Below are 22606 nucleotides of genomic sequence, written 5' to 3' on the forward strand. Positions count from 1 at the left end.
TGTCCCTGTCCCTTTTATATCTCCTGCATTACCTACACCCCCAACACACATACAGAGAATTTTGTCTTAATGAGTTCTTATATTGTTATTGGGTCATTTTATTGAGGAATTAAATAGTTCTTGCAGAAGAGTGGGTCAGGTCTGTGTGATTAACAAGCAGTCTTTGTTGTTCCTTTGTCTTTATAAAATCATCTGTTTAACTGGGTTAGTTCACCCTCACTCAGGCTCACCCAGAAATGTGTGGGAGTCTACAGGAGGGTCGGGGAAGTTGATGAGGGAGAGGACCTGGATGCTGGAGACTTACTCTCTAGCAAGAAACAAATGCAGTAAAATGTGACCCCTGGGAGGGAGGATAACCTGAAGCTCACTCCTTCCTCCAAGCCCGACTCTGAGCTGGGCCCAGCGGGAGCTCCAGTGCACCATCCCGCCCCCCTGCCTCGCTACACAAAGCGCTCTCCTCCCAGCTGAGGCTGCGGCTCATCCCTTCCCCCAGCCTGCTTTCCCTGAGGTGGGGAGTGCTTCCCAGGGCCCATGTGACTTCCACTGGCAAGTGACGATTACAGACGGTTTACCAGTCAGTAAAACTGCCAAAGGCTTTTGTGCTGTAATAATCCTTTTCCTGTTTAAAACTCTGGGGATTTTCTACTGTTGCCAGTAGTTTTTCAAGTCAGCAATTACAGTGTGGATTATGTAATGGCTAGGTATTAAAAATAGAAAAGACCAGAGTTTGCATCTATTTTAACCAAATCAAAACAGTGCAAAGGGAGGGGAAAGGAGGAGAGGGAGAGACCAGAGGAGGAGGGAAAAAGAGATTACGTGACTAGAAGCAGTGAGATCGCATCATGTGACTGGACAGTCCCGCCCACAATTTACTCTGCCCTGTTACTGCCATTCTTGGCCCTGTACTCCCATCCAAGGCCTCCTCCAGGAAGGGGCCCCAGCAGAGAATTCCGAGGACCCAAGACCCTCTTGTATATTCCTCAGCTCAGCCTTGGGGGTGTTTGCCTTCCTCTGACAAGCGAAGTTGACTAAGAGGGGAGGGAGTTGAATTTGATGTCCATCCCACAAACCTCCAAGTCCAGGACTCCTGTGTCTTGATTTCCAAGGTCTTAGTGCTCATCTTGTTTCTCTTGTTGCAGTATTAGCATCAAGGGGTGGTTTATGGGGAGTCTTCAGCATCTCAGATCTCTATCAGTCCCTTGCAAAAGCCCCCCAGTGTATCTTCAATGTAATTAAAAACTCTGTATTCACTATGAAAGATGCCTTTAGATGCTCCCAACCCTCCCACTTCCCCACCCCTACTCCTCTTCCTGCTGGATTGCCACCTCTGAATCCTTCATCTAGGAATTCCGGCTACCATGGGTTTGTTGTGTGACTTCTCACTAATCCCCCATCCCCACCTTGAATCAAGAAATCTTTCTATTTTCCTGGAGACCTATTGAGTTACTTTAAGGATTCTCTAATGGTGGAACTTTAGATGCCAGGTAGGTCTGGAAGCAGAGGGTGTATTTTTGGAAGGAGGACTTCTAAGGGCCTGCCAGACCACATCAAAATACATCAGGCTTTCTACTGCATCACCACCTATACGGAGGAACCCACAGAGGGAGCTGTTTTGAGTTAAGCACTTATAGTCTTTGAGCCTGCATAGAGTCCATGCTGAAAGTACCCTACTTCATAGGTGTCAGGTGGCAGGGAATGATGGATACTTTGAAGAAGCAGCTCACTGTTTGCAAAGATTGACCCCCAAATAGGTTTAGTATAGTTAGAGAGGCCTGAAAGTAGCTGCAGTGGAATTACCTGCAGGGAATGTTAGAAAGTTACCTCCTCGTTACTTCCGTCCACTCTTGCACCTACCCCATCACACTTCACTCTCAAAGCCTTCGTTTGTACTGGGGGTGGTAAAGAGTGCCAGCAGCTCAGAATAATACTAGTTCCAGCTCCAACCATCCTCACCCAGCACTGCCCAGACTAGTGGAAGCACAGTGAGAGGAAGAGAGCTCTCATCTGGGGGGCTGAGGCGTCATTTCACTAGATAGGAGGGAGGATCTGGGGACCTTCCTTGGGACCTTTCAAATCATAATACCAACCTGGACTGGGAAGTGCCCGTGGGGTGTTACGTCTCTTGCAGGTTTTTAGTTCTCTGCTGCTGGATTCCTATCCACATTCTCACCAGAGGCTGACTTTGGTAAGGACTACCTAATATTTGATACAGTCCAGATTTTAATTCTTCAATCCACTATGTCCATTAATGCACTTGAACATGCCTGTTCTAGTTCCTGGCCTCAAGTGTAGGCAGTATCACTGTAGCATGAGTTGTCTGTTATCTGGACAGGCTGACCACTCCACAGCATGTAGTCATTAGATGTTGGAGGTCATAGTGAGTATCTGCTCTCTACATTCCATCCCATTCCTGAGGCTTTGAGCAAGGTAAGGAGTCCACTGAAGTGCCTGCCTTAGGGGCTGCCAGGGGCTAGAGTCAGTCCAGGACTAAATCATTAGCAAGATCGCAAAGGAACCCTTTCTGCCTAAACTCAGCTCTGCTGTGGCCTCCTTCCCGCTCCCACCCCCACTCCCATGGATAAGACCGTAAGGAGACATCGTAACTTGACCACAGCAATGTTGGGTATACTGCTCATCTCAATCCTTTTCCTGAAAGAAATCACCCTTTATATCATTAAAATATTTAATGGGTTTCCACCCCCCACCATACACACCTGTGCTTAGGTGGTGCTTCTAGTGTCTGTTGCTTGAGATAATACTGATGGTCACAAGCTGGTGTGCACAGGGTAACATATTTGAATGGATTTTATTTTTATTCATACAACTGCATGGACAAATTTGAGACACAGTAGTGTTTATGTATGTGGGACAGTCATTTCGGCCACAGACAGTGCAGGGTGTAAATGGGGAGATCTCTTGCATTAACTTCACTGCCAGGGGTCAGAGCTAGACAACTATCTCCCTTTACCACACACACCACCACACCCTTTGGACCCCTTCTCTGTCTCGTTCTGACATTAGATTCAGAAATGAGTTTGGGGAATGAGTCAGGACAGGCTGAGGGTTAGGCTTCAGCACTCTGTCTACTTGCGGCAACTCCTCTGACCGAAAGTCCCAGGTGGTAGGAGTGGGGAGAGGTGGTGTGACCTGATATGACTCCAGACACACCTAGAGCTACTCTTGTCACCTACCAGAAGATTGGGGAGAGGAGGCAGGGAGCAAGAAGAAGAGGGAAGGAGAGAGGGAGAAGAAGTGAGGAAGGGGAGGGAAGGAGGACAGGGAAAGGACTGAGGGGATTAGAGGCTGAGCCTTGGGGCTGGGCAGAGCCAGACTGACAGGGACATCTGTGCCCACCTGGCAGAATCTCATGTTCGAGGTGCTGAATCTTGGGGAAGTAAGCAGGGGGTCTCTCGGCAGCCTGGTTCAGCCTGGGAGTAAATCTGACTCTAGGCTGACCAGGGTTGCTAAACAAGGGGCAGTGCCAGCCTGTCTTGTGCTCTCAGCACCCTCTTTCCTTCCAACCAGACAGACAGGCCTAGGCTCCAAAGACTCATCTGTTTTGTCACAAAAGGCAAATGAGTAACAACTCACTAGCACTTATGTCCTGGGATAGCATTTTAAAAGGACACCTTCAGACTATTACTTTTACTACTACTATAAATATTGCTAAAACTTAACTTCTTTAGTTAATTTTGGTAATTTTAAATTTTTTCTCAAAAATTTTTTTAGAAAGTCAAAGTTTAAAACCTATTAGTATAAAATTTTCATAGTCTTCTCTTGTTTTCATATCTCTACTATATTTAATCTTCCCTTTTTCTTTCCCAATATTGCTTATTTAATGCTTCATGCCCCTTTTTTATGATTAGTTTTGTTGGAGGTCTGTTTTCTAAGAAGCAGCTTTTGTATTATCTCTATTGCTTTTTGTCTTCTGTTTCATTGTTCAACTTTTTAATTGGTTTTAACTAGTTTTGTAATTGAAAAGTAATACAGTCACTTTCTCTTACAAAAAGACAAGTTACCCAAAACAATGGACAGAGGATTAAAAAAAGAATTTTATGTGGTTTATAAACATAAGACCTTACTTGCAAGTAAAATAATGCTCTAATCGTGGACCTCTAGGCTTAAATGGGGAAGAGAGACATCTTAAGAGTGAGTGCGCTGTGGAGGGAACCCTGGATTGCAACCGTGAGGCTCAGGTCACAGCCTGTGTTTTACTTACGGGTACAAGGCACAAATGTCTGTTTCCTCCCCTGTAAATTGTGACTAATAAAAAATGGCCCCATCTGCCTTACTTCATTGGCTGTGTCAAATCAGATACTGAATGTAAAGGAGATAAAAACATCAGAACTCCCACTCAGCCCTCTGCCCCCAGTCTTTCTTCTCCTGCAGGTGGCAGTAGGGAGGGGTTGTGGATGAACCCAGCCTGACCTCTCCAGGCTGCATACCAGGCCCTGGCCCTTAAAGGAACATTATTTTGAAGAGAAGGAAAGGATCTTATTCTCTTTAGCTCACTGTGCCTGCTGTCTTATCTCTATTTCAGCTGGGTTTTATTTTTGATTTTATGTTTAGATTTTATAATTCGTATTCTATGGAGAAGTGGGAGGGGTAGGTGTGCTGGAAACAAGCCCTAAGAACTGAGAGTCAGGAATGGGTGGTCTGCATAAAGCAGTTCTTTAATGTTTTGGTCCTAGGGCCCTTTTATGCTCTAAAAATTATTGAGCACTTCAGAAACTTTTATTTATGTGGTTTATAGCCATAGATATTTAACCATAGTACAAATTTGGAAACAAATGTTAAAAACTAAGGCTTTAAATGTAGTTAATTATTTTGAAATAATAGTAATACATCCTTTACATGTTAACATACTTTTTATTGAAAATGTGTTTTCTAAAAGAAAAAAATTAGAAAAGTTGTGTTGTCGTAGTTTTGCAAACCTCTTTAGTGACTGACTTAATAGAAGACCGTTGGATGCTCATACCTGCTTCTGTATTCAGTCTGTCATGATAGGTTGCCTTGGTTGGAGTAGATGAATAAAATCTGGCTTTATACAGATTTGTAGTTGGAAAAAGTAGGAGTATTTTAATAGCTTTTTCAGATATTTGTGAATATCTTTTTTGACATGTCACTAAAATTGGACAAACGTGTCAGTTTCTGAAAGATTAGTTGCAGTGTGAGATCTGAAGCCGTATCAGTGAATTTCTCATACTCAGCTATATTAAATTTCATTGGTCTTTCTTGGATTTTGAATGGGTCTTTTATTCATGCTTGTTATTTTTAACATCGTGCATTGGTCATTTGGAAAATAATGGCTAAGTGATTCATGCAGATCTTCCAAATGTAGACACATTTCAGTTCATAATATCACATTTGTTAACATTACGACTGTTTCACCAGCAAAATCTTTAGGTATTGGGAAGCTGTCAAGCTCATTCTAATTTTCACTTGATGGCTCAAATTTTATCACTGGCAAAAAATGCTATCAGTTGTTTTTCTTGATTTGACAGACTAACTTCATTCATTTTAAAGAAAATGTCTGCCAGTTACCCAAGTCTCAATAATCATAGTTTGTCAATCGTTCTAATAAAAATGATGTTTCATGAAAAAAGCAAGTAGTTCACCTCTCAAAGCAAACAGTCCCGTAAATGCATCCAGTACATCAGTGTGCAGCAGAAGTGCTTCGCAGGCTAGTGACAAGATGTGCACTCAAGGGTCACATTTTAATAAAATTAATAGTTATTGCTCCATTATAGACATTCTTATGTGATGACAGCCTTTGTGTTAAAACATAAGTGCTTGGGGGTGAAGAATATGGCTTCGTTGATTTGTGTTAAGGCCCCAGCAGTTGTATCCACTGTTGCTTTTGTATTATCAGTGCAAATGTCAACAAAGTGAATACTGCAAAAAAGACATGGTATTATTATAAAAATGTCGTTTACCTCTCAGACCACCCCGGAGTAGTCTTGGGAACCCCGCAGGAGTCCAAAGATCATAATTTAAGAGCCATTGATGTGTGTGATCATGGGCAAAAATAGCTTGTGGGCGCGAACACCTGTCAGTCTCCCTGGGCCTTGTTTCTCAACTGTAAGAGGGCGTGGGTAGATCCTCAGTTTCTCCGCACTGTTGGACCCTGTTCGCTTGTCCTTGAAGCCACTTCTCCCCAAGTAACTGTGCTGCTGCCCTCTTTTCTCCCTCCCTTTCTCATGTCTCCTTTTCTCCCCATAGCTCCTCCTCTGCCCCTTCGGCCAGTCTTCTAGGTAGGTGTCTCCTTGTTTCACCTCCCCCTTTGCTCCCTGGGTGATCTCCCCTCCCTGGTCTTTAACCATCACCTACCTGCAGGCTGACAGCTCCCAAATCTCTGTTTTTAGTCCAGATGTCTGTCCTGGGCTCCAGGTCTGTGATTCCAGCTGCCCCTAGTACCTCTCCACCTGTATGCCTTATAGGCATGTCAACAGGCCAGCAGTTTAGAAACTGATTTCATCATCTTCCACCGCACATTGCCCTCTTTTCCCGAATAGCCAGCCTTGGTTAATCCTTCAGCCACTCAACTACTTAAGCCAGAAGCCTAGGAGCCCTGCTCCCCTTACTTGGCCCCATTACTTCCATCATCTAACCACCCAGGCCTATCAATTCTGCCTCCTAAGTATTTTCCCAATCACTCCCTATTCTCAGGTTCCACCACCACTGCCTTGGACCAGGCCCTCATCATCTCTTACTCAAACTATTGCAGGAACTTTCTCCCTGGTCCCCGTGCTCCCTTTCCAACCTCTACTCTGTAGCTTAGGCTGGAAACCACAAGAGTTATCTTCTCACAGGGTTGTTTTTTTTCCATTAAATAAATACATATTGTGTACTTATGCCAGACACTGTGCAGGGTGCAAGACTTACAACATAGAACACGTAGCCTCTGGCCTCCAGCACTCATAGTGTATAAAGAGAGAAAACAATCCAGGACACAGGTAATCAAGACACAGTGTGATAGGGAGAAATTGGGGGGTGCTTGGGAATGCCTAGAAACCTTAGCTGAGGGTTAGCTGAGTCCAAGGGGTGGCCAGGGAACACTTCCTGGAGGAAGCAACAGACTGCACATCTGGGTAAGAGTTAGCCAGGAGTGATCTGGGACTGTGGTGGTGAAAAAGCTTCCCTGGTAATTTGATTATCTCATTTCTCTGCTTAAAGCACCCTCTGAGCTTCACCACTGTCTGCAGGATAAAGTCCAGATTCCTTACCATGGAACACAACCTTTGTGGCCTCATCTACCATTCCCCTGTATTCAGCCTGAGTTGCTTTCAGTTCCCCCAAACCCTGGCTCCCTCCCTCCCAGCTCCCGGCCTTTGTACACACGATTCCTCCTGCCCTCCACCCTTCCCACCCACTCTGAGTGACCAACGTCAGCTGACTCAGGAGACCTTTCTTGACCTCTCCTGTATAGACTTTGTGGCTCCATCTCCTGCGGTCCCCGCCTGTGTACACACCTAGACTCCTATACATTCATCACATCACTGTATGTCTCTGGCTCTTGCTCCTACCTGCCAGTGCAGGATCCCAGGTACCTGCCTAGTTCCCACTCGCTCACCTTGTGAGCATTTTAGGCATCCCCAGGGTGTGTGTGTCTCCCATGTGCTGGTGGGTAAGGTGAGTCAGCTTAATCCTCTCCCCCCACCCCCAGCTGTCTTCTCCCCTCTTCCAGCTCTGCAGCTTCCCTTTGCCCCTGCCACACCCCATGGAGCAGTCAGTTCTGTTGGACATTGCAACACCCATCGGGCACCCCACACCTGCTAGGAGCCAGACATTCCCATTGGCATGAGGTCAGCCAGCTTCACTATAAGAGCAGGGCTACGGGGCTCTGGTGCCCCATTGCCTTATAGAGCCATGGGGTTTGGCTGCACAGATACGTCTAAGTCACAGCTGCCACCCTAGCTCAGAATTAACTCCTTATTTCCATGAAGCAAAGCTTTGTCCCTGGGTCAGCTCATTGTACCTGTCTCCTTCCTTTCGAAAATAGTCTTTTCCAATAGGCCTCCCAACCCTCATGCAGCTATGCTCCCAATGGTCTGCCCACTAGCGGGCTAGACACATGTGACCTGCGTTGCCTTCCATCTCCAGCCTGGAGGCAAAAAATGTACTGATATGTATTTATTTAAAATAATAGAGAGGGAGGGTATAGCTCAGTGGTAGAGTGCTTGCATAGCATGCAAGAGGTCCTGGGTTCAATCCCCAGTACCTCCATTAAAAAAAAATAAATACATAATTGTCTCCCCACCCCTCAATTTTTTTTAAACAGGTTATATAAGACTGAACACAGGTTCATCATTAAAAAATGCAAGCAGTTTAGAAATACATAGAATAAAAAGGTAAAGCTCCCCTTCCATCCCTCCCGTTGTATCTTAAAGCTTACATTACTGGTAGGTACTGGTTGATTAATTATTTGGTGGAAACGTTCAGACTTTTTCCTCTGCATTTACACATATCTGTGGCTGGCATAATATTTGAGAAGCTAACCTCTTTTTCCCTCCCTGGATTTTCCCCTTTTCCACTTTCACATTCATGGAGCTTATTTCCTCTTGAGCCAGCTCCCCAGTTTAGAAAATGGAATCACCCTTCAGGTGCCTCTGGTTTTTCTGTGTCAAAAGCTTACACACTTAAGGAGTCTGCAGGATTTGCAGAATAGCTCATCAAAGAAAAAGAATTCTCTTGCACAGGCGAATGCCTTGACTAGCAACAAGATAGAAGAAGGATTTTACCTGAAGTGAGAAAACCCCCAGCCCTTTGCAGCCTTCCCTTCCCAGACTGGTTGGGGGTAGGAGACACAGGGGAGAAAAATCTGTGGTCTCCAGAGTCCCTTTCTGGCAGCTCTCCTGGGCAGGCAGGAGTAAGACCTCAGAGAGCCGTAGTCACATGGTGGGGCAAGGCTGGGGGACACAGGCAGCCTGGTCCAAGATTCCTCGCTGCCCATAGTGGCACTAAGCAGTGGAGGCTGCTAGACCTGGCCTCGGCCAGCTTCACAGCCACCTCCTGTGTTCCGTGTCTGGCCCTTCTCAGTGTTCAGACACTCCTGGAATTAAGTTGCCTGTTGTCAGGAAGGAAGCTTGCCGTAAACATTGAGTTGTGTTACAGAAACAAGTCTGGCTTCTTGCACACCTGAAGTTGTGACCTGAGGTCCATTCCTGTGGCTTGTACCATTCATATTTTGCCACTTATGGAAAAGATTTCATAATACATCTTGGAGATGTTTCCATAGACATAGAGATAGATTTATCTTATTCTTTTTTTAAAAAAAACAATATTTTTAAAAGAATACATGCTCATAGTCAGAAATGCCAATACCAAAGGAGAAAGCAAAAGTTCTCCAGTCCTCCACTCCCACTCCCTAGGTGTAACTGTTGCTCGCAGCTTCTTGAATGTTCTTCTAGAAATTTTTTTTGCAGAAAAAGGCATGCATCTATTTCTAAATAGCTCTTTTTATACATGAATAGTCTCAAACCACATATACTTATCTGAAACTCATTTGACTGTTTTAACAATTTGACCTTTATTGTGAAATACATTCTATTATTTAAGTAGATGTAGTTCGACTTTATTTCTTTCAGCGATGCCCAGTATTCCATAGAATGGATATGCCACATGTGTTTAACCAAGTGATTGGCATAAGTTTTCGTATTTTTAGCTATCACCAATTAAGGGCACAGTGAAAATACTAATAGCTAGCATTTGTTGATCACAGACGTTGTGCTTTGCATGTAGTATGTCATATAACCCTTGTAACAACCCAATGAGATAGGCCTTGTTATTGCCCCTGCTTCACAAAGGGACTAAGTCACAAAGAGGTCAGTAACTTTCCCATGGTCACATATCTGGTAGGTGGTAGATCTGGAATTTGAACCATGCGTCAGGTCCTAAACTCTAGATACAGCCCAGCCCCTGTGTATATGCTGTGCACCTGTGCTAATATAGCCATCGAATACATTTGTAGCAGTGCAACTGCTGGGTCAAAATCAGTGCGTGTCACACTTTAGTAGTGGTTAGGAGTTTATTTTATGAAAAGAGCAGTGTGCTTCTTAATCACGTACGGAGCCCACTTGTTTCCTGAGAAGAGAGGGGCCACACCTCTTGTGCCCAGAAACCTCACTGGGTAAGGGTGTTTTCTATGCAGTGACTGGGCATCAGCTCTGCATCCTGTCTGGACTTCTCCTCTGTGGGCTGGACTGGGCTCTCAGGAGTCTTGGTAACCTTGCTCATGCCCTCTACCTCAGGTCGCAGCCACAGGCCGCCAAAGAAGTCTGCCTCGAGACTCCTTTTCTCTCTGCACCTTCTTGGTCTCTCAAGGGTGAGGGTACTTCCCAACTAGAAGACTGCCTGGACTCCAGTTTCCCATTCCATCTTCAGGAAGAGAAAATGATAGCCACCTAGAGAAACATAGTTGGCCACTCTTTCCTTCCCCACATGCAACTCCTTCAGATAACTGCAAGGGGGCATCAGTGTGGGACTTCCAGGCCCAGATCCACAGCTGCACATAGGTGGGGTGTTAGAGTGTGTGGCATGGCTTCTCCGTGGCTGTGACTTTTATAGGACTGTATCAGTGGTTCTCAAACGGGGGCAACTTTGCCCCCACCCACACCAGCAGGGGACATTTAACAGTGTTTGGGGATGTTTTTGGTTGTCACAACTTGGTGCAGGGAGTGAGGTGGGGTGTGCTGCTGGCATCTAGTGAGTAGAAAGAGGTCAAAGATGCTACTAAACATCCTACAGTGCACAGGACAGCTGCTCACAACAGTTATCCAGCCCAAGAATTTAATAGTGTTGAGGTTGAGAAATCTTGGGCTACAGAAGAGCAGACAGTGCCCAGCACATGGCTGTCACCATGACACTCTCTACTTTTGTTAACAGTGACAAACGCTTATGTCTTGGTTCACCTGTGGCTTGCCACTGTTGTAAGTGGTTTACACCCATTAATTCCACTGTACCATCCCATTTTACAGATGAGGAAGCTGAGACATGGAGCTGTAAAGTACCTAACTCAGGGTTCCCGTGGTGGCAGTCTAAGCTTGGCCTCTCACAAGGCTCATGGCAAGTGTTCCAGGACTTCTCTCTCTGCTGCTTCAGGAACCTTGGGAGCACCAGGGATTGTTTATATCAATACAAAGAGAAAGAAAGAACAAAGCAATGACAGGTCTTCTCTATGATTCTGACACCTCCGTTTCTTTTTTTTTAATTTAAATTTAAAAAAATTGAAGTTTAATTGATTTACAGTGTTGTGTTACTTTCTGATGTACAGCATAGTGATTCAGTTATACATATATATATATATATATATATATATTCTTTTTCATATTCTTTTTTCACTATGGGTTATTACAAGATACTGAATGTAGTTCCCTGTCTATACATTAGGACCTTGTTGTTTATCTATTTTATATATGATAGTTTGTATCTGCTAATCCCAAACTCCTAATTTATCCCTACCCTCGTCTTTCCCCTTTGGTAACCATAAGTTTGTTTACTATGACTTTGTCTTCTATGAGTGTCTTGTTTTCCGTCTCTTTCTGTTTTGTGAATAAGTTCATTTGTATCATTTTTTTAGATTCTACTTGATATCATATGTATTTGTCTTTTTCTTTCTGACTTAACTTCAGTTAGTATGATAATCTCTAGGTCCATCTATGTTGCTGCAAATGGCACCATTTCATTATTTTTTATGGCTGAGTAGTATTCCATTGTGTTTTATCCAGTCATTTGTCAGTGGATATTTAGGTTGCTTCCCTGTCTTGGCTGTTATAAATAGTGCTGCTGTGAACATTGGAGTGCATGTGTCTTTTTGAATTCATTTTCTCTGGATAGATGCCTAGGAGTGGATTGCTGGATCACAGGCTAAGGCTATTTTCAGTTTTTTAGGGCACCTCCATACTGTTTTCCATAGTGGTTGTACCAATTTACATTCCCACCAGCAGTGTAGGAGGGTTCCCTTTTCTCGACCCTCTCCAGCATTTATTGTTTGTGGACTGTTTAATGATAGCCATTCTGATTGGTGATATGCCATTGTAGTTTTTAATACATATATTAAATAAATACAAATATATAAAAAATATATAATATATATATTTTTTTAAGGTATAATCTTTTATTTATTTTTTGAAATACCATCAGTTATAATGTGTCAGTTTCTGGTGTATAGCACAATGTCCCAGTCATGTGTTAATATATATATTTTTATTAAAGTATAGTCAATTTACAATGTGTCAATTTCTGGTGTACAGCATAATGCTTCAGTAATACATGAACATACATATATTTGCTTCCATATTCTTTTTCACCATAAGTTACTGCAAGGTTTTGAATATAGTTCCCTGTGCCATACAGTATGAACTTGTTATTTATCTATTTTGTTTGTATTAGTTAGTATCTGCAAATCTCAAACTCCCAATTTATCCCTTCCCACCCTCTTCCCCCACTGGTAACCATAAGTTTTTTTTCTATGTCTGTGAATCTGTTTCTGTTTTATAAATAAGTTCGTTTGTCTTTTTTTTTTTTTTTTTTTAGATTCCACATATAAGTGACATCATATGGTATTTTTCTTTCTCTTTCTGGCTTACTTCACTTAGAATGACAATCTCCAGGTCCATCCATGTTGCTGCAAATAGCATTTTATTATTTTTATGGCTGAGTAGTATTCCACTTTATAAATATACCACAGCTTCTTTATTCAGTCATCTGTCGATGAATATTTAGGTTGTTTCCATGTCTTGGCTATTGTAAATAGTGCTGCTGTGGACATTGGGGTACATATATCTTTTTGAATTAAGGTTCCCTCTGGATATATGCTGAAGAGTGGGATTGCTGGGTCATATGGTAAATCTATTTTTAGTCTTTTGAGGAATCTCCATACTGTTTTCCATAACAGCTGCACAAAACTGCATTCCCACCAACAGTGTGGGAGGGTTTCCTTTTCTCCACAGCCTCTCCAGCATTTATCATTTGTGGACTTTTGAATGATGGCCATTCTGACTGGTGTGAAGTGATATCTCACTGTAGTTTTGATTTTCATTTCTCTAATAATTAGTGATATTGAGCATCTTTTCATGTGCCTATTGGCCATCTGTATGTCTTCTTTACAGAAATGTCTGTTTAGATCTGCCCATTTTTTGGATTGGGCTGTTTGTTTTTTGTTATTGAATTGTATGAGCTGTTTGTATATTCTGGAAATTAAGCCCTTGTCAGTCGCATCGTTTGCATGACTCCTCCATCTCTGATGGCTTGTGTATTTTTTTCTTCAGAGGGTTTAACTGAAGTGAGTACTAGTTGCAGAGATTATAGACAACCATGAAAATGCACTTGTTGAGTTTGCACGAAAAATCCTCATGTCACTCCTATAGTGGTCTAAGTCTTAGGGCTCTTTCAGCCTCTGGGCCTATAGGCCGGGTTGCTTGGGTAATAAATTTGCTTAGACTTGAGAGCAAACTTTATCATCCAGGAGGACAAGGAGGAGCTGGTGAGTCAGGTTTGGGACACCAGGGGCACAGGCTGTTCTGACTGGGCCCATAGTTTGGATGAAGGGGGTGCCTCTCCACAGGACACCTCCAGTAGCCAAGACGGGAAGTTGTAAATGAGGTGAAGATGGAGGAAGAAGTGGGAAGGGATCTGTTGGATCAAAGCCAACTTCACACCAGAGGAAATACTTACTAATTATAGGATGCGGTAAGATTGGCTTTGCCTCTGAGTGTGGGAGCAGTAACTTGTGCTTTAAACAAACAGCCCCATCACTGAACAGGAATTAGCAGCAACAGTAGACATCTTCACAGGACCAGATTGACAAGTGGCCCACAACACACAGCCTCAAGCCTGGCCTGGACCAGGGCTTGGATGGGAGCAACACCTGGGGAGCCAGCCAGCCCATGCTTGGGCAGCCCACAGAGGTATCAGCACAGAAGTGACGCATTCATTCTTAGGCCATTTGCTGAAAATTTGTTATGTGCTGGGCACTGAGAGGAACACAAAAGAAACGTAAGACACAGGCCATACCCATAGTCAAGAAAATTGAGGAGACAAGTTTATGATTGAAAAATTAAAACAGTAGTACATACCAGGGGATTGGTTCCAGGAGTCTCCCTGGCCCCCGCCCACCTTCTTGCCAACAGATATCAGAATTTGTGGATGCTCAAGTCCCCTATATAAAATGGTGTAGTATTTGCATATAACCTATGCACATCCTCCTGTGTACTTTAAATCATCTCTAGATTACTTAAAACACCTAATACAATGTAAATGTTATGTAAATAGTTTCAAGTATAATGTCAGTAAATAGTTGCCAGCAAGGGGGAAATTCAAGTTTTGCTTTTTGGAACTTTATGGAATCTTTTTTTCTTGAATATTTTCAATCCTTGGCTTGTTGAATTCGAGGATGTGGAGGCCCAGCTGTATATTATGTGTAAGGAATGTGGATGCTCAGAGCCAAATAAGAATTCTGGACCAGGTAATAGAAGGGAGGGAGGTCTGTACCACACTGGGGTGTTTCTTGTAAAATAAAGGAAACACAAAGAAGGATAAAGAACAAAATTAAAAATCATACTAATAACACTTGTCAGAAATATATTGTTACTGTTTTGGTTACATCCTTAAAGATCTTTTTTCTGCACATGTATGTGGATATATACACACATACACACTTCATTACATAAATGGGTTCATATGTTCATATGGTACATACTTGTTCTGTGGCTTGCTTTTTATACTTAGCAATAAGTTGCGAACAGTTTTCCTTGTCAGTAAATACAGTTATGATCTCTCATATTTCACCTTGTACCTACCATGATTTAACTAATCCCTGGTTATTGTCCCTTTAGGTTACTGCCAGTTGTGGCCTATGTATAACACTCTGTGCACATCCTTATTTTTGTCCTTAGATTGTAGTCTTTAAGCAGAATTGTTACATCAAAGAATATGTACACTTTCAGAGACTTTGATACGTATTGCCTAGTTGCCTTTCAGAAAGGATACATTAACTTAGGCTCTCTAGTCCTACCACAGTGTCTCTTTCACTGCATCCTTCTCAACACTAGGTGTTATTATTATTTTTTAAATTGCAAATTTGATAAGCAAAATAGTGTTTCATTGTTACTACTTTATTTTTCTTTTCCTTATTATTATTTTATTACTTGGACTTTTTTTTATAGGCCAGTTAATCATTGGTAATTCTCTTTTGGCAGATTTTTTTTAAGTGCTTTATCTAGTTTTCTATTGGCATTTTTTTTCCTTTTCATTGGTGTAGTATTTTATTATTATTTAGTCTGGTTTATTCTTTTTGTCATTGATTTCTAAGAGTACTCGATGTACATTCAGACTATGACCTCTTTGTCTTTTTTATGTTACAAATATTTTATCTTAGATTGTCATTTGCCATTTAGTTTTGTTCACTATTTAAGCATTTGTAAAACTAAAATGTCCTTATGATCAAGGTAGTCTTTCTAGACCACTGGGCTGGAGGTGGCCGTGACTAGAAGCAGGGAGGCCCATTGTGGCCCCTGCACTGGTACCAAGGTGGCAAGACGGCGTCCACACTCAGGGCCAGGCTGGAGAGGATTAAACTGTGTAGTTCAAGACAGAGTAGAGGTGGCATAAGTGAAGAAGGAGGATAAAGGAGTCTGAGTGACTCACAGAGTGGTGACCAGTATGACGGAGTGAGCAGGTGGAGGGTGAGCCAGAGTCGGGAATACGGCTGCAGGAGGGCTTTGGGGGGGCAGGGGCAGATTGCTATAATTCCCCTAGGGATTGTCTGTGGAGGCTCCAGGTGGAGACAACTCTTTGGTATTTGGATCTCTAGGCCTGTCCTGTTTCTGTCTTGGTGTCAGGCTCAGAGAGTTTTTCTGCTGCAGAATTATAAATGTACATCAATTTTCTCTTAATACTTTAATAGTTTCATCTTTTTGTTTTTTAGGATTTTTTTTTAACATTTAAATTTTAATCTAGAAGGAATTTATTGTATTTTGGTGAATTGTGAGTTAAAGATTTAACTTTATTTTCCTGAAGTACTAATGATTAAAATACCTATCCTTGCCTTCCTGCTCTGAAATAACACCTGCATCTTACAGTGTATTTCCATGTACATACCCAAGTCTGCTCTAGGATTCTCTCATGTGTTCCAGTGCATTGTCTGTTTCTACACCAGCACCATGTGTTCTGGTCACATTTTCTTTAAAGATATCTAACAGGTGCCAGGGTGAGGTGTACTTTACCTTAGAATTTTCTTTGCTCTTCTCAGATGGACTTCAGGATCATTGTGTCAAGCCCTGCTCCTGTTGACTGCACAGTGGGAACTGGAAACATGGGTGACCCCAGGGGGACCCTTTGTATTCATAAGCACCAGATATACCAGGAATTGGGTTTGGTGAGGCCAGACTTTATTCTTGTTATAGAAGTCACATGGCCTCTTTGGGAAGAAGCCCCTCACTGCCACTGACTTTCACTTGGGGAACCCCCCAGTCTCTAGCCCAGAGACGGTCCTGTGGACCCTCAGAGCCCCTGTGTTCCTGCTGTGTGTCTTCTCCGGCACCCAGCCATATACTCCGCACTGTAGCCAAGCCAGCCTATACTGGGATTTTGCTTTCTATCTTGCAGGGAACCCTATCTCCAGACAGTGCCCTCTCTAGGCCTGCTCTCCTCTAAGGATTTCCTGTAGGTTAGCGTGGGGATCTTTTCTTAATCTGTTCTTAAATGTGTTTTTTCTAGTAATAATTTTTCATCATAATTGCCAGCATTGTGATGGCTTCTTCCTAGTTTCTTCTGTGCATGCATGTTTCCCCCTATTTCACATTTACTAGGTTCATTCTTATTTAAGTGGCTTTTTCAGGATCGTTTTTATTGAGGAGTAATAAACATACAGTAAAGTTACAAGTCCTAAGCATACATCTCAGTGAATTTTTACGTATATGTACACTATGTAACTACCACCCTGATCAAAATAGTTCTTTTAGAGTTAAGAAGCTATTGGTGGGAGGTTGGGTGGAGAAGGAAATCATGCGTGTGTCTCCACGCTGCCATCTTTTTCTAGAACTGTCTTTAAAAGGTGTTAAAGAGGGAGCCACATGCCAAATCTCTACATATGGAGAGCAGAATGGTTAGGAGTGGTGGGTCGTGTTCTGGTCCTCACCCTTACTAGCCACGGGACTTTTGTGCCTCAGTTTCAACAACAGTAAAATGGGAGTAGATGATAGCTCTTACCTCACCAGGTTGTCATGAAGATTACACAAGGAAGTACATGTAGGTGCACAAAAAATGTTAATTGTTGTTTTTGTTGTTATTAATAATGAGGAGGAGGTTGTGGTTCTTAATGAAGAGGACACATCAGAATCACCTGGGGCACTTGTGCAAAATACACATACTCAAGCTGGCGAGATCTACTGAGTCAGTCTAGATTTTAAACACCTCCCCAGGTCATTCTGTTGCTTATCTAGTTAAGAACCCCTGGGCTGGAAGTAGCCGTGACTGGAAGCAGAAGATCAGCAAGTGGCCCCTGCGATTCTGAGGGCTGGAGTGGTTGAGCTGTGCAGCTTCAAGGCAAAGTGGAGAGGTGGCCAAGATGTGATGACCTTGGGTGGGGAGCAAGGAAGGAGGGGGAGGAGTCTCAGGTGACTCACGGGGTGCTGACCTGGATGGCGGCGTGAGTAGGTGGAGGATGAGCCAGAATCAGGAATACAGGAAGGGGGTTGCAGGGTGGGAGTGGGCCAGAGATTGTTATAATTCCCCTTGGCATTGTTGAGTGGAGGCTTCTGGTGGAAATAACAAGTTAGTATTTGGATCTCTAGGCTGCCGCCTGTGGTGTTTTTCAGGGTGTGAAGGAGTTGGATAAAGCTGTGGACCTGGTTGTAGTGTGGATGTAGAGGGCAGAGGAGGGGCAAGATCACAGGCATCCATCTCTAAGAAGGCGTGCATCCACTTCTTACTCCCTCCCTAGAAACAGAGAAGGCGCTTGTTCTCACGGAATAGCCCCCTCACTGAGGACCATTGGGAAATAAACTCAGTCTTCTCACTTGAAGATAAATAATAACTGTGGGTCATTTCCTTTTCTCACAGATCTCAGAGTTTTCCACATCTGCTGACGGAAGAGCTTAATCCTCCATCAGTATCCTCAGACAGCACATTCAGTTAGGGGCAGTGTCTTACCTTCCAGCATCCCTTCACCCCACCATGCTTCACACATAGTCATCCATGGATGGCTTCTTGGACTCTGGCTTTCTTCATGCCCTGATGGCAACCAGTCACCCTTTGGTAAGAGTTCAAGCCATTCCAGTACCTCTTCCAGAGGCACTTGCATTTAGAACTTCAGGGGTAATAGAAATAATGGAAGATGTTGCATTGCTGAGGGAAGGCGATCCTGGAATGAATTACTCACTTGCTCATTCTAGAACATCCCTGTACAGTAGACCTTTCTGCATTGACAGAAATGTTCTCCTGTACTATACAATAGCCCCTGGCCCCGTGTGGCTAGTATAACTGAGGAGCTGTGTCTTTCATTTTAATTAAAGTTAAATTTACATTGACAGGAGACAGGCAGGCACTATTAGGTTGCATTCATTGGATTGGTGAGAGACCCCTGACCACCCACTTACTTGGCTGCTGCCCTACCACCGAGTGCCCCTCAGAGGTAACTTTAAAAATGAGTTTTTCCAAAGTCGTGGGAAAAGGACCTGGTGTGTGTGCCACCACCACTTCTTCTGTTTTTGGTCTCTGCATCTTTTGCAGAGCTCCCAACAGCGCTGTTTTGGGACAGAGCAGCTGGAGGCTCCCAATCTCTGTGGTCCGGAGGGGCCACTGTGAGGAGGGCCTAGGGAAGAATTTGCCATTTTCAGTGGAAATAAGCGGCAGTTACTAATTACGATTTTGTACTTTCGATCTCGATTTGCTACACCTTTCTTTATAATAAGCAGTTACTTAAGAAATAAAGATATTTTAGTTAATCCATGAAACAGGTATGAAGAGGAACATTTTTAGAGGTGCAATTTCTTTGAAAAATGGGTGAAACTCTTGACCTTAACATACTAGGTATATTTGTAAATAAACTTATGACACAAATCCTTAATGCCTGCCTCTTCTCTGAAATATGGAATGGGATAAACAAACATGTGCTTATTACTTTTTTATTTGGGTAATATTCCAGTGTTAGTCTTTTGATTGAATATGTGTGTGACTTTAAAAAAAAAGGGCTACAAAATGGATCTTTGAAATCAAGTGGGCTTTCTCTTCCACCCCTCTAGCCTTGGCCCCTCAGGGTGCCTCCCCAGGAAAGCAGGTACCTGCGGCTGTCCCCCACAGGCCTCTCCCAGCGCTTGTTCACCCCCTCCTTCTTACCACAGGACACTGCCCCTGCCTTTCCTTCTGTTCTGCCATCCCCTCTCCCTATTCCTGCTCGTGCCACAGCAAGCCCATTTCCTCCAAGAAGGCTTCCCAACTCCTGTCCCTTCCAGGTCAGGCCAGTTTTAGGGCCCTGAACAGATTCCATTTGGCTTCCCAGTTTAGGGTGGACGTGGCAGAGGTGGGTCTCAGCAAGATGTAGCTGCAGGATGTATGTGCAGTAGATCACTGCATTTCCAACTTCCTTGACCACCACTCCCAGTGAAAAATACATCTTAGGTTCCCAACTACCACACACACCTATATACAGATACAGAATACTGAAACAAAAGTTTTATAAAAATAACAGTCACTGTGTGTGATGCATTTGGATATTTTGTTATTTATTTATTTATTTATTTATTTATTTATTTATTTATTTATTTATTTATTTATTTTTAACATTTTTTATTGATTTATAATCACTTTACAATGTTGTGTCAAATTCCAGTGTAGAGCACAATTTTTCAGTCATACATGGACATATATATGCTGATTGTCACATTTTTTCTCTGTGAGCTACCATAAGATCTTGTGTATATTTCCCTGTGTTATACAGTATAATCTTGTTTATCTATTTATTTTTTAAAGAAAAATGCTGTCTGTAACCCATTGAACTGATTTCACAACCGAGTCATGGGTCACAACTCACAGTGAGTGAAATCATTACTGCTCAGAGCAACTCCAAACAGCCAAGAGGCCCTGTTCAGATGTCGCCCTTTGGGTGCCTCGAGGGGCAGGCAGGTGATGGCCCCGGCAGCTGTGTGCTCCTGGTGGTGGTCCACTTGGTGGTGCTCTGCTCTCTCCCTGGAGTCTCCTTTCAGGGCCCTGGTTGGTTGTGCCATAAAGTAGCCATGGGCACAGGTGCTTTCTCAGTGCTGTGGAAGGAGGTTGAATTCTATAAAGCACTCCAGACACCCGATAAAGATGCCAGCTCAGTGTCAGGTGTCTCAGGGCTGTATTTGTCATCTCGTTTGATGAGGCTCCTCGTGGGGCTTACTGGTGCTGCTCACCTGGCAGGGCTACAAATAACAAAGTAAGGGCACAGCATGGAGCGCTTGCATCGTCACAGTGATAGAAACCTCTTACCGCCAGAAGGTGGATGGTAAGTGTATATAAGGAACATTTCAGGTGGGATTGAGTCTTGGAGCCCCGCTTCCCTTTGGAACTGGAATTTATTGAAAACAGAACCCGCAGCAATAGATACATTAAAACCCCTGCATTTAAGCTGGGTGTTTTATCCCTCTGAGGGCCTCAAACTGTTGATCCTTACTTAGCACGCTTTTCTAAGAAAAGTGGCTGATTTCTCAACCCAATGTAGAAGAAAAGAAAATGCCTGGAAGGAAGGCAGCAGTAGGTTTCTAGAGATAGACATGTAGATAACAGGAAAGTGAAAGCCATGGGGAAGGATAGAGAAACGATAAGAAGGAAATAGGATCACATGACTGTCTAGTTCCGGAGGGAATGCTCTGGATGATGACCGCTTCAGTGGGAAAAGAGTATTTTTAAAGGCATTAGGAGAACTGTGGCCCACGTTTTAGTAAAATTTCTCTTTAAAATGGTTAGAATAGTGTTCTGGCCATTGATGTTTTATTTTTCAGAAAGAATATTCATGGGAACCAGTGACTGGGTGAGTCGGGTGCTGTTGACCTGCTCCCGATTAGGGCTAGTCCTGGGTGTGAGGCGTGCTGTAATCTTGGGTTCGCCGGGCGAGTCTTCCCTCATCTGCCTCATAGCCTGAAACCCCTCCATTACTGTTGCTGTCGGATTCCTTTGTTCACCAGTGTGAATTTGTGAGTAAATTCTTATCAGTCTGGAAGCATCTTGATAGAGGCTCCCGATGTTCTGAAGGTGGATGTAGAGAAAGGACTCTGAGCTGGATGCTCCCTGAGGATGGGGTGGGGTGGGCCCTGGATGGGGTGGCCTAAATGACCAGAGGTCAGGGCAAAGCTGCTGGGATTTGGGCTGAGGTAAGTTTTTAGGGGGCAGTGGGGAGGTGGGCTTGGAAGACAGATTCCAGCATTTACACTGCTTTGCCTGAAGATAATCCACTCACTGAGACAGGGCCAGGTCTCTGTTTCTTCTGTAGCCTGTCCCCTTATGGCTCACTGGCCACCTGGCCCCCAGGTCTGCTTCTGGGAGTCACTCTGGGTGACTGCAGGGGTGCTCCAATAAGTGAGGGGACCTCAAAGAAAGGCCAGGTATTTCTGAGACAAAGATTATTTATTCCACAGCATCTGAGAAAGCGAACATTAAGTAGAAGGCAGTGGGGTTGGAGATGTGTCACACCACCAGGAGGTTTCTGTATTAACAGTAGATTGTTACATAGTATGCATGCATAGTACATTACAGTCCTATTACTGATATTTGCAAATGCTATTTGATTACAAAATGATGAAACTTTCTCCCAATGGGAAGAATAACAATAATAAAGTAAAATGACAGTATCAAAAGTCTTTGGAAAGATTTCAGGGGTTTGCAGAGCCATTCACTGATGTGTCCCCAAGGCCAGAAGTGGACTGCCGTTTGGCCACATAGTGGTTCTAAGAAGCTGCCTAACGAAATTCTCTTTTTTTAAAGTAGGAATATAATGTGAAGGGTAGAGAAAAACCACTGAAGCTTAAGCACTCTAAATAGTAGACAGTAGATTCTGATGATGAAATCACAAATAATTTTAATAGGGAGAAGAAGGGGCAGCACTAAAAGACAGATGAGCTTAGATTTTCAACAAACCTACGGTTTTTTCACGTGTACGTGATACCTGATGTGTGATACACCCATGTCAGAACGTCCAGAAGGACCAAAGTCCAGACTTAGTGGTGCTTGTAAAGGAATCCCAGCCAGCACGAAGTCTGCTTGTCTGCTTCCTTATTGGAGTTAAGAAGAGGAACAAGGCAAAGACAGGCCCTCTGCTAGTGGGAAGCACCAAGTGTTCATGTCAAGAGAGAAAGAAAAAGTGCCCAATTCCAGTTGTTTCCAACTTTGCCTCCTTGAGAACAGTCCTCAAACTGGAGGGGAATAGTAACAAACGTCAGATGGAATGAAATGAGGCTCCCAACAGTAGAGATGTTAGTGGAACCCCCTTCCCGGGGCACAGTCTACCTGTCCTCTCCCCAAAAATGGTCATCTAGGCTGACTCACGTCCCTGAATCAGCATTTCCGGGGAGAGGTGATTGAACCAGAGACAAATCCATTTATTATTAGTCCTAGATTTAAACAGAGATGAGGA

The 22606-nt window shown here is 43.4% G+C and overlaps 1 protein-coding gene across 1 annotated transcript in view; it reads left to right on the plus strand.

Moving 5' to 3' along the window:
• Positions 1-22606, plus strand: part of ASPRV1 (aspartic peptidase retroviral like 1) — a 100063-nt gene that overhangs the window by 46381 nt on the left and 31076 nt on the right. The window contains 1 exon segment of the mRNA XM_064494418.1: positions 10977-11167. The gene's annotated coding sequence lies outside the window, so the exon portion shown is untranslated.

The sequence above is a fragment of the Camelus dromedarius genome, chromosome 15 (genome assembly GCF_036321535.1).
Source record: "Camelus dromedarius isolate mCamDro1 chromosome 15, mCamDro1.pat, whole genome shotgun sequence".
NCBI classification, from domain to species: domain Eukaryota; kingdom Metazoa; phylum Chordata; class Mammalia; order Artiodactyla; family Camelidae; genus Camelus; species Camelus dromedarius.